We start from the raw sequence: 11,055 nt of genomic DNA on the forward strand, positions 1-11,055 counted from the left end.
CATGCAGTATGTATATGTAGAATGTTGATGTAGTATGCAGTACATGTAAATGTAGATGTAGTATGCAGTCGATGTAGTATGTAGATGTAGTGTGTTGTATATAGATGTAGTATGAGTATATAGATGTAGAATGTAGTACATGTAGTAAGTAGATGTAGTATGCAGTACATATAGTATGTAGATGTAGTATGTAGTACATGCAGTCTGTAGATGTAGTATGCAGTACATGCAGTATGTAGATGTAGTATGTAGTACATGTAGTATGTAGCTGGAGTATGCAGCACATGTAGATGTAGTATGTAGTACATGTAGATGTAGATGTAGTATGCAGTACATGTAGCAAGTAGATGTAGTATGCAGTACATGTTGTATGTAGATGTAGTGTGTTGTATATAGATGTAGTATGAGTATATAGATGTAGAATGTAGTACATGTAGTAAGTAGATGTAGTATGCAGTACATATAGTATGTAGATGTAGTATGTAGTACATGCAGTCTGTAGATGTAGTATGCAGTACATGCAGTATGTAGATGTAGTATGTAGTACATGTAGTATGTAGCTGGAGTATGCAGCACATGTAGATGTAGTATGTAGTACATGTAGATGTAGTATGTAGTACATGTAGATGTAGTATGTAGTACATGTAGATGTAGTACATGTAGTATGTAGATGTAGTATGTAGATGCAGCACATGTAGTATGTAGTATGTAGTATGTAGTATGTAGATGTAGATGCAGCACATGTAGTATGTAGATGTAGTATGTAGTATGCAGTGCATGTAGTATGTAGATGTAGATGCAGCACATGTAGTATGTAGTTGTAGTACATGAAGTATGTAGATGTAGTATGTAGTATGCAGTGCATGTAGTATGTAGATGTAGTATGTAGTACATGTAGTATGTAGATGCAGCATGTAGATGTAGTATGCAGTACATGCAGTATGTAGATGTAGTAAGCAGTACATGTAGTATGTAGATGTAGTATGTAGTACATGTAGTATGTAGCTGTAGTATGCAGTACATGTAGTATTTCGTACATGCAGTATGTATATGTAGTATGTAGTATGCAGATGTAGTATGCAGTACATGTAATATGTAGATGTAGATGGAGGATGCAGTACATGTAGTATGTAGATGTAGTATGCAGTACATGTAGTATGTAGTATGCAGATGTAGTGTGTTGTATGTAAATGTAGTATGTAGTATGTAGATGTACTACAACTACATACTACATGTACTACAACTACATACTACATGTACTACATGAAGTATGTAGATGTAGTATGTAGTATGCAGTGCATGTAGTATGTAGATTCAGTATGCAGTACATGTAGTATGTAGATGTTGTATGCAGCACATGTAGTATGTAGATGGAGTATGTATATGTAGTGTGTAGTATGCAGTACATGTAGTATGTAGATGGAGTATGTATATGTAGTGTGTAGTATGCAGTACATGTAGTGTGTAGTATGCAGTACATGTAGTATGTAGATGTTGTATGCAGCACATGTAGAATGTAGATGGAGTATGTATATGTAGTGTGTAGTATGCAGTACATGTAGTATGTAGTATGCAGCACATGCAGTATGTAGATGTAGTATGCTGTACATGTAGTATGCAGTACATGTAGTATGTAGATGTTGTATCCAGCACATGTAGTATGTATATATAGTATGTATATGTAGTATGTAGATGTAGTACATGTAGATGTAGTAGGTAGTATGTAGTACATGTAGTATGTAGATGTAGTATGTAGTACATGTAGATGTAGTATGTAGTACATGTAGTATGCAGCACATGTAGATGTAGTATGTATTACATGTAGTATGTAGATGTAGTATGCAGTACATGTTGTATGTAGTACATATAGTATGTGGTACATGTAGTTTGTAGCTGGAGTATGCAGCACATGTAGATGTAGTATGTAGTACATGTAGATGTAGTATGTAGTACATGTAGATGTAGTACATGTAGTATGTAGTATGTAGATGCAGCACATGTAGTATGTGGTATGCAGAACATGTAGTATGTAGATGTAGTATGTAGTTCATGTAGTATGTAGCTGTAGTATGCAGCACTTGTAGATGTAGTATGTAGTATGTAGTACATGTAGTATGTAGATGTAGATGCAGCACATGTAGTATGTAGTATGCAGAACATGTAGTATGTAGATGTAGTATGCAGTACATGCAGCATGTAGATGTAGTATGTAGTATGCAGAACATGTAGTATGTAGATGTAGTAAGCAGTACATGTAGTATGTAGCTGTAATATGCAGTACATGTAGTATGTAGCTGTAATATGCAGTACATGTAGTATGTAGTATGTAGTACATGTAGTATGTAGCTGTAGTATGCAGTACATGTGTACATGCAGTATGTATATGTAGTATGTAGTATGCAGATGTAGTATGCAGTACATGTAATATGTAGATGTAGATGGAGGATGCAGTACATGTAGTATGTAGATGTAGTATGCAGTACATGTAGTATGTAGTATGCAGATGTAGTGTGTTGTATGTAAATGTAGTATGTAGTATGTAGATGTACTACAACTACATACTACATGTACTACAATACATACTACATGTACTACATGAAGTATGTAGATGTAGTATTAGTATGCAGTGCATGTAGTATGTAGATTCAGTATGCAGTACATGTAGTATGCAGATGTTGTATGCAGCACATGTAGTATGTAGATGGAGTATGTATATGTAGTGTGTAGTATGCAGTACATGTAGTATGTAGATGGAGTATGTATATGTAGTGTGTAGTATGCAGTACATGTAGTGTGTAGTATGCAGTACATGTAGTATGTAGATGTTGTATGCAGCACATGTAGAATGTAGATGGAGTATGTATATGTAGTGTGTAGTATGCAGTACATGTAGTATGTAGTATGCAGCACATGCAGTATGTAGATGTAGTATGCTGTACATGTAGTATGTAGATGTTGTATCCAGCACATGTAGTATGTATATATAGTATGTATATGTAGTACATGTAGATGTAGTAGGTAGTATGTAGTACATGTAGTATGTAGATGTAGTATGTAGTACATGTAGATGTAGTATGTAGTACATGTAGTATGCAGCACATGTAGATGTAGTATGTATTACATGTAGTATGTAGATGTAGTATGTAGTATGCAGTACATGTTGTATGTAGTACATATAGTATGTGGTACATGTAGTTTGTAGCTGGAGTATGCAGCACATGTAGATGTAGTATGTAGTACATGTAGATGTAGTATGTAGTACATGTAGATGTAGTACATGTAGTATGTAGTATGTAGATGCAGCACATGTAGTATGTGGTACATGTAGTATGTAGATGTAGTATGTAGTTCATGTAGTATTTAGCTGTAGTATGCAGCACTTGTAGATGTAGTATGTAGTATGTAGTACATGTAGTATGTAGATGTAGATGCAGCACATGTAGTATGTAGTATGCAGAACATGTAGTATGTAGATGTAGTATGCAGTACATGCAGCATGTAGATGTATGTAGATGTAGTATGTAGTATGCAGAACATGTAGTATGTAGATGTAGTAAGCAGTACATGTAGTATGTAGATGTAGTATGTAGTACATGTAGTATGTAGCTGTAATATGCAGTACATGTAGTATGTAGCTGTAATATGCAGTACATGTAGTATGTAGAATGTAGTACATGCAGTATGTATATGTAGAATGTTGATGTAGTATTCAGTACATGTAAATGTAGATGTAGTATGCAGTCGATGTAGTATGTAGATGTAGAAAGTAGTACATGTAGTATGTAGTTTGTAGATGTAGTGTGTTGTATATAGATGTAGTATATAGTTGTAGTAAGTAGATGTAGTATGCAGTACATGTAGTATGTAGATGTAGTATGCAGTACATGTAGTATGTAGATTTAGTATGTAGCACATGTAGTATATAGATGTAGTATGTAGTACATGTAGTAAGTAGATGTAGTATGTAGTAAGTAGATGTAGTATGCAGTACATATAGTATGTAGATTTAGTATGCAGTACATGTTGTATGTAGTATGTAGATGTAGTGTGTTGTATATAGATGTAGTATGAGTATATAGATGTAGAATGTAGTAGATGTAGTATGCAGTACATATAGTATGTAGATGTACTATGTAGTACATGCAGTCTGTAGATGTAGTATGCAGTACATGCAGTATGTAGATGTAGTATGTAGTACATGTAGTATGTACCTGGAGTATGCAGCACTTGTAGATGTAGTATGTAGTATGTTGTATGTAGATGTAGATGCAGCACATGTAGTATGTAGTTGTAGTACATGAAGTATGTAGATGTATTATGTAGTATGTAGTGCATGTAGTATGTAGATGTAGATGCAGTACATGCAGTATGTAGATGTAGAATGAAGTACATGCAGTATGTAGATGTAGTAAGCAGTACATGTAGTATGTAGCTGTAGTATGCAGTACATGTAGTATGTAGTACATGCAGTATGTATATGTAGTATGTAGTATGCAGATGTAAATGCAGTACATGTAACATGTAGATTGAGGATGCAGTACATGTAGTATGTAGATGTAGTACATGTAGTATGTAGTTGTAGTACATGAAGTATGTAGTTGTAGTACATGAAGTATGTAGATGTAGTATGTAGTATGCAGCGCATGTAGTATGTAGATGTAGTATGTAGATTTAGTAAGCAGTACATGTAGTATGTAGATTTAGTAAGCAGTACATGTAGTATGTAGATGTAGTAAGCAGTACATGTAGTATGTAGATGTAGTAAGCAGTACATGTAGTACATGTAGTATGTAGATGTAGTATGTAGCTGTAATATGCAGTACATGTAGTATGTAGAATGTAGTACATGCAGTATGTATATGTAGAATGTTGATGTAGTATGCAGTACATGTAAATGTAGATGTAGTATGCAGTCGATGTAGTATGTGTCAGGACCCGGTTACAAACCTGGGTCTCCGGAGTGAGAAACAGTCACTTAACCAACTGAGCCATGAATAGTCAGCAGAACCCAGAAGATGAGGCAGACACAGCAGTACTTAAGACGGTGTATTTAATAAAGTAAAAGGAGAAGTCCTTAAATACAAAAATGGCAAATCCAAAAGGTGGTAGGAATAGCACAAAAAAGCCTCAGGAGATACTCAAAAACAAAAACAGAATTCCACAAGAGCATCCACCGGAATCGACAAGAATACACAGAACACTAGGGCTGGGTGCTAACATACAAACACAGAGCACAGAACTGAGGGAAACTAAGGGTTTAAATACAATCAGGGGAAACGAGGCACAGGTGCAAATAATAATGGGGAACAAGGGAAAAAACATAAGGTCAAAAAGCACAATGGGGGCATCTAGTGACCAAAACCCGGAACAACCCTGGCCAAATCCTGACAGAATCCCCCCCCCTAGGAACTGCTCCTGACGTTCCTACCAGCTCTCTCAGGGTGGAGGGCCCTGAACTGACGAATGAGGTCAGGGTCCAGGATGTCTTTGGCAGGAACCCAGGAGCGCTCCTCGGGACCGTAGCCTTCCCAGTCCACCAGATACTGCCAGGACCGCTGCATCCGGCGGGAATCCAGTATCCGATGGACGGTATAAGCCGGCTGGCCTCCAATGACACGAGGCGGAGGGGGAGGTCTGTCTGCCGGGACAAGGGGAGAAAAAACAACAGGTTTTAACAATGAAATGTGAAATGTGGGATTAATCTTAAGGGATCTGGGTAAGTGTAGGCGATAAGAAACTGGGTTAACTCTCCTGGCAACCTTGAAGGGACCGATGTATTTTTGGGACAGCTTGCGAGACTCCACCCGTAGAGGTAAGTCTCTTGTGGAGAGCCAGACTCTCTGGCCGGGGCGCAGGGTAGGCCCGGGACGGCGATGTCTGTTGGCTTGTTGTTGGTACCTCTGTGAGGAACGCATAAGATTAAGACGGGTCTTCCTCCACATAAGCCGACAGCGTCTGACGAACTTCAAGGCTGAAGGCACTCTGACTTCTGCCTCCTGGTCCGGGAACAATGGAGGAGCATAGCCAAACTGACACTCGTGCGGGGACATACCAGTGGAGGAGGAACGCAAGGTGTTGTGCGCGTATTCGGCCCAAACAATAAAGGATGACCATGTGGACGGGTTGTCACGAGTCATACATCGGAGGGTGGTTTCCAGCTCTTGATTCATCCTCTCTGTTTGGCCGTTGGACTCCGGATGGTACCCTGAAGATAGACTGGCAGAAGCCCCCATGAGTTGGCAGAAGGCCTTCCAAAACCTTGAGGTGAACTGGGGACCTCTGTCAGAAACCATATCTTGAGGAATGCCGAAGACTCGGAACACATGATTAATTACCAACTCAGCCGTTTCCTTGGCAGAAGGTAACTTAGTCAGAGGGACGAACCTGGCCGCCTTTGAAAACCTGTCGATTATGACTAGGATAGTAGTATTGCCATGGGATGGAGGAAGTCCAGTAATAAAGTCCAATGAGATATGGGACCAGGGTCTGTGGGGAACAGGTAAAGGGTGAAGGAGTCCTTGAGGGTGGAGGTGAGAAGATTTGCCCTGGCAGCACACGGGACAGGCATTGACGAAAGTGGCAACGTCTTCTCTTATGGTAGGCCACCAGAACTTACGCTGGATGAACTCCAAGGTGCGACCTACGCCCGGATGACAGGTGAGGCGACAGGAGTGCCCCCACAGAAGGACCTGAGTCCTCACTGCCTTGGGGACAAACAACCAATTGGCAGGACCTCCTTTCGGGTCCGGTTCGCTAGCTTGAGCACGTCTCACGGTATCCTCAACTTGCCACGAGATCGGAGCCACAATCTTAGCAGCAGGAAGGACAGGCATGTCCGTGTCATCTCGAATGGCAGGAGCGTAGACTCGGGACAGGGCATCTGGTTTGAGATTCTTCGACCCGGGCCGATAGGTGAGGATAAACTGGAATCGATTGAAGAAAAGAGACCATCTAGCTTGTCTAGAGTTCAACCGCTTCGCCTGCTGGATATACTCCAGATTTTTGTGGTCCGTAAGCACTTGAAACGGGTGAGAAGCCCCCTCGAGCCAGTGTCTCCATTCCTTCAATGCCATCTTAACCGCTAGGAGTTCACGATCCCCCACATCGTAGTTCCTCTCAGTCGGGGTAAGGCGGTGTGAGAAGAAAGCGCACGGATGAAGCTTCTTGTCTTCACCCCTCTGAGACAGGACAGCTCCAACACCAACCTCTGATGCGTCTACCTCCACCACAAATGGTTCATCCGTAGTCGGTAGTATCAGGATGGGAGCAGAGAGAACGCGCTGCTTGAGTCCTTGGAAGGCCGTCTCAGCTTCTCTTCCCCACAAAAACCTTGCATTGCCACCCTTGGTTAAAGCTGAGAGAGGGGCTGCCACCAAGCTGAAGTTCTTGATGAACTTGCGGTAGAAGTTTGTGAAGCCCAGGAAACGCTGAACTTCCTTAACGGATTTGGGGTGGGCCAATCCGCTACCGCCCCTACCTTCCTGGGGTCCATTTGGACTCGACCGGGTTCCACTACAAATCCCAGGAATTGTACTCGGGATGAATGGAATTCACATTTTTCCGGCTTAACGTACAGATGGCTGTCCAGGAGGCGTTTGAGTACTTGTCTGACATGCTTAGTGTGTTCTTGAAGGGAGCTCGAAAAGATGAGGATGTCATCCAAGTAAACGAACACAAATATGTTAAGCATATCCCTAAGCACATCGTTTATGAGCGCTTGGAACACCGCTGGGGCGTTGGTCAGGCCGAAGGGCATCACCAAGTATTCATAGTGACCAGTAGGCGTGTTGAAAGCGGTCTTCCACTCGTCACCAGGTCTGATCCGCACAAGATGGTATGCGTTCCGCAGGTCAAGCTTAGTGAAAACAACTGCTTCCTGGAGCAGCTCGAAGGCTGTGGCCATAAGGGGTAGCGGGTAACGGTTACGGACGGTTATGGCATTGAGTCCCCGGTAGTCGATGCAAGGACGTAATCCACCGTCTTTCTTGGCCACAAAGAAAAACCCTGCTCCCGCCGGGGAGGTGGATGGACGCATGAGGCCTGCTTCCAGAGCGTCCTTGATGTAGGTATCCATAGCAGCTCGTTCGGGTGGAGATAGGGAAAAGATCCGACCCCTGGGGGGCAAGTGCCCGGAAACAGGTCGATGGGGCAATCGTAAGGTCTATGGGGTGGTAGCATGGTGGCCCTCTGTTTGCTAAACACCAGTTTGAGGTCATGGTAACACTCGGGAACTCGGGTCAGGTCGATGGATTCTAAAGACTCGGGAGTAGAACTCGGGAATTCTGGAAAATACAAGTAGCTTGGCACGTAGGACCCCACTGCTTGATAGTGCCCACAGACCAGTCGATGTGAGGGTTATGGCTGTGAAGCCAGGGGTATCCAAGGACGAGAGGGAACTCGGAACAGGAGATCAAATGAAAGTTCATCAATTCCTGGTGTTGTGAAACTGAAAGTCGCAAGGAGGTAGTGACATGAGTGACAAGTCCAGATCCCAAAGGGCTTCCATCCAATGTAGTGACCCTCATGGGTTCACTTAGAGGTTCAGAGGGAACGCCATTCTCCTTCGCCCAGACACCATCCATGAAGTTACCTGCGGCTCCAGAGTCTACCAAGGCTTGAAGGTGAAGCTTGTGGTTGTCCCAGGAGAGGGTGACTGGAATGAGCAGACGGGAGTTGGACGGATGGGAGGAGGTTATGTTTCCCGTTACAGTTCCCCCGGTCTGTACGGGACAGAGCGTTTCCCTAGAGCCCGGGACACGTGGAACGGAAATGGCCCGGTTTGCCGCAATATAGACAGCGTCGCTCCCTCATCCGGCGGTCTCTCTCAGCCTGGGAGATGCGTCCAATCTGCATGGGTTCCGATGGAGCCAGCGAGGATAAAGGTGGGGACTCGGAGCTGGGACTGATAGGGGCTAGAGGTCTACGGTTGAGTTCTCTCTCTCTCAGACGCTGGTCAATGCGTGAGGCCAACTTGATCAGGGACTCGAGATTGTCCGGTGGTTCCCGAGTGGCCAGTTCATCTTGGATAGTGTCGGAAAGGCCTTTCAGAAAGCACACCGTGAGCGCCTCGTTGTTCCAGCCACTTGCTGCTGCCACCGTGCGGAACTGGATGGCATAGTCCGTCACGCTGCGCCAACCTTGGTGGAGAGTCAGGAGCTGTTTGGCTGAGTCAGAACCACTGCTTGGGCCTTGAAACACTCGTTTGAATTCCTCAGCAAAGGCAGAGTAGCTGGCACAGCAGGAACTATGGGCATCCCACACAGCAGTAGCCCAGGCCAGGGCTTTTTCCGACAGCAGGGTGATGATATAAGCGATCTTAGACCGGTCGGTGGGAAACGACGAGGGTTGTAGCTCAAAGGAGAGAGAACATTGGGTGAGAAACCCTTTACAAGCACTTGGATCACCTGAGAACCGTTGGGGAGGTGGAAGACGAGGTTCAGCCAGGGGGTTAACTGCCATGGGTACGTGAATCTGAGGTACTGGGACGGGAACTGTTGCCGGGGTAAGACGATCAGATATTTGCTTAATGGAAGTCAGCATCTCCGACAGAAGATGACAATGTCTAGCCATTAAGGCCTCTTGCTGAACCAGGGCGGCTTCGTGGCGTTGGACAGTCTCCTGGTGGTGGGACAGCATGGCAAAAAGGTCCTGGGAACTGGCTGCCTCTGGGTTCATTTTTGGCTCTGTGTTTCTGTCAGGACCCGGTTACGAACCTGGGTCTCGGGAGTGAGAAACAGTCACTTAACCAACTGAGCCACGAATAGTCAGCAGAACCCAGAAGATGAGGCAGACACAGCAGTACTTAAGACGGTGTATTTAATAAAGTAAAAGGAGAAGTCCTTAAATACAAAAATGGCAAATCCAAAAGGTGGTAGGAATAGCACAAAAAAGCCTCAGGAGATACTCAAAAACAAAAACAGAATTCCACAAGAGCATCCACCGGAATCGACAAGAATACACAGAACACTAGGGCTGGGTGCTAACATACAAACACAGAGCACAGAACTGAGGGAAACTAAGGGTTTAAATACAATCAGGGGAAACGAGGCACAGGTGCAAATAATAATGGGGAACAAGGGAAAAAACATAAGGTCAAAAAGCACAATGGGGGCATCTAGTGACCAAAACCCGGAACAACCCTGGCCAAATCCTGACAGTATGTAGATGTAGAAAGTAGTACATGTAGTATGTAGTTTGTAGATGTAGTGTGTTGTATATAGATGTAGTATATAGTTATAGTATGTAGTACATGTAGTAAGTAGATGTAGTATGCAGTACATGTAGTATGCAGTACATGTAGTAAGTAGATGTAGTATTCAGTACATATAGTATGTAGATTTAGCATGCAGTACATGTTGTATGTAGTATGTAGATGTAGTGTGTTGTATATAGATGTAGTATGAGTATATAGATGTAGTATGCAGTACATGTAGTAAGTAGTACATGTTGTATGTAGTATGTAGATGTAGTGTGTTGTATATAGATGTAGTATGAGTATATAGATGTAGTATGCAGTACATGTAGTAAGTAGATGTAGTATGCAGTACATATAGTATGTAGATGTAGTATGTAGTACATGCAGTCTGTAGATGTAGTATGTAGTACATGCAGTCTGTAGATGTAGTATGTAGTACATGTAGTATGTAGCTGGAGTATGCAGCACATGTAGATGTAGTATGTAGTACATGTAGAAGTAGTATGTAGTACATGTAGATGTAGTATGCAGCACTTGTAGATGTAGTATGTAGTATGTAGTACATGTAGTATGTAGATGTAGATGCAGCACATGTAGTTGTAGTACATGAAGTATGTAGATGTAGTATGTAGTATGCAGTGCATGTAGTATGTAGATGTAGTATGCAGCACATGCAGTATGTAGATGTAGTATGCAGTACATGTAGTATGTAGATGTAGTATGTAGTACATGTAGTATGTAGCTGGAGTATGCAGCACATGTAGATGTAGATGTAGTATGTAGTACATGTAGAATGCAGCACTTGTAGATGTAGTATGTAGATGTAGTATGTAGATCATGTAGTATGTAGCTGTAGTATG

Source organism: Oncorhynchus masou, unplaced genomic scaffold (assembly GCF_036934945.1).
Source record: "Oncorhynchus masou masou isolate Uvic2021 unplaced genomic scaffold, UVic_Omas_1.1 unplaced_scaffold_949, whole genome shotgun sequence".
Taxonomy (NCBI): Eukaryota; Metazoa; Chordata; class Actinopteri; order Salmoniformes; family Salmonidae; genus Oncorhynchus; species Oncorhynchus masou.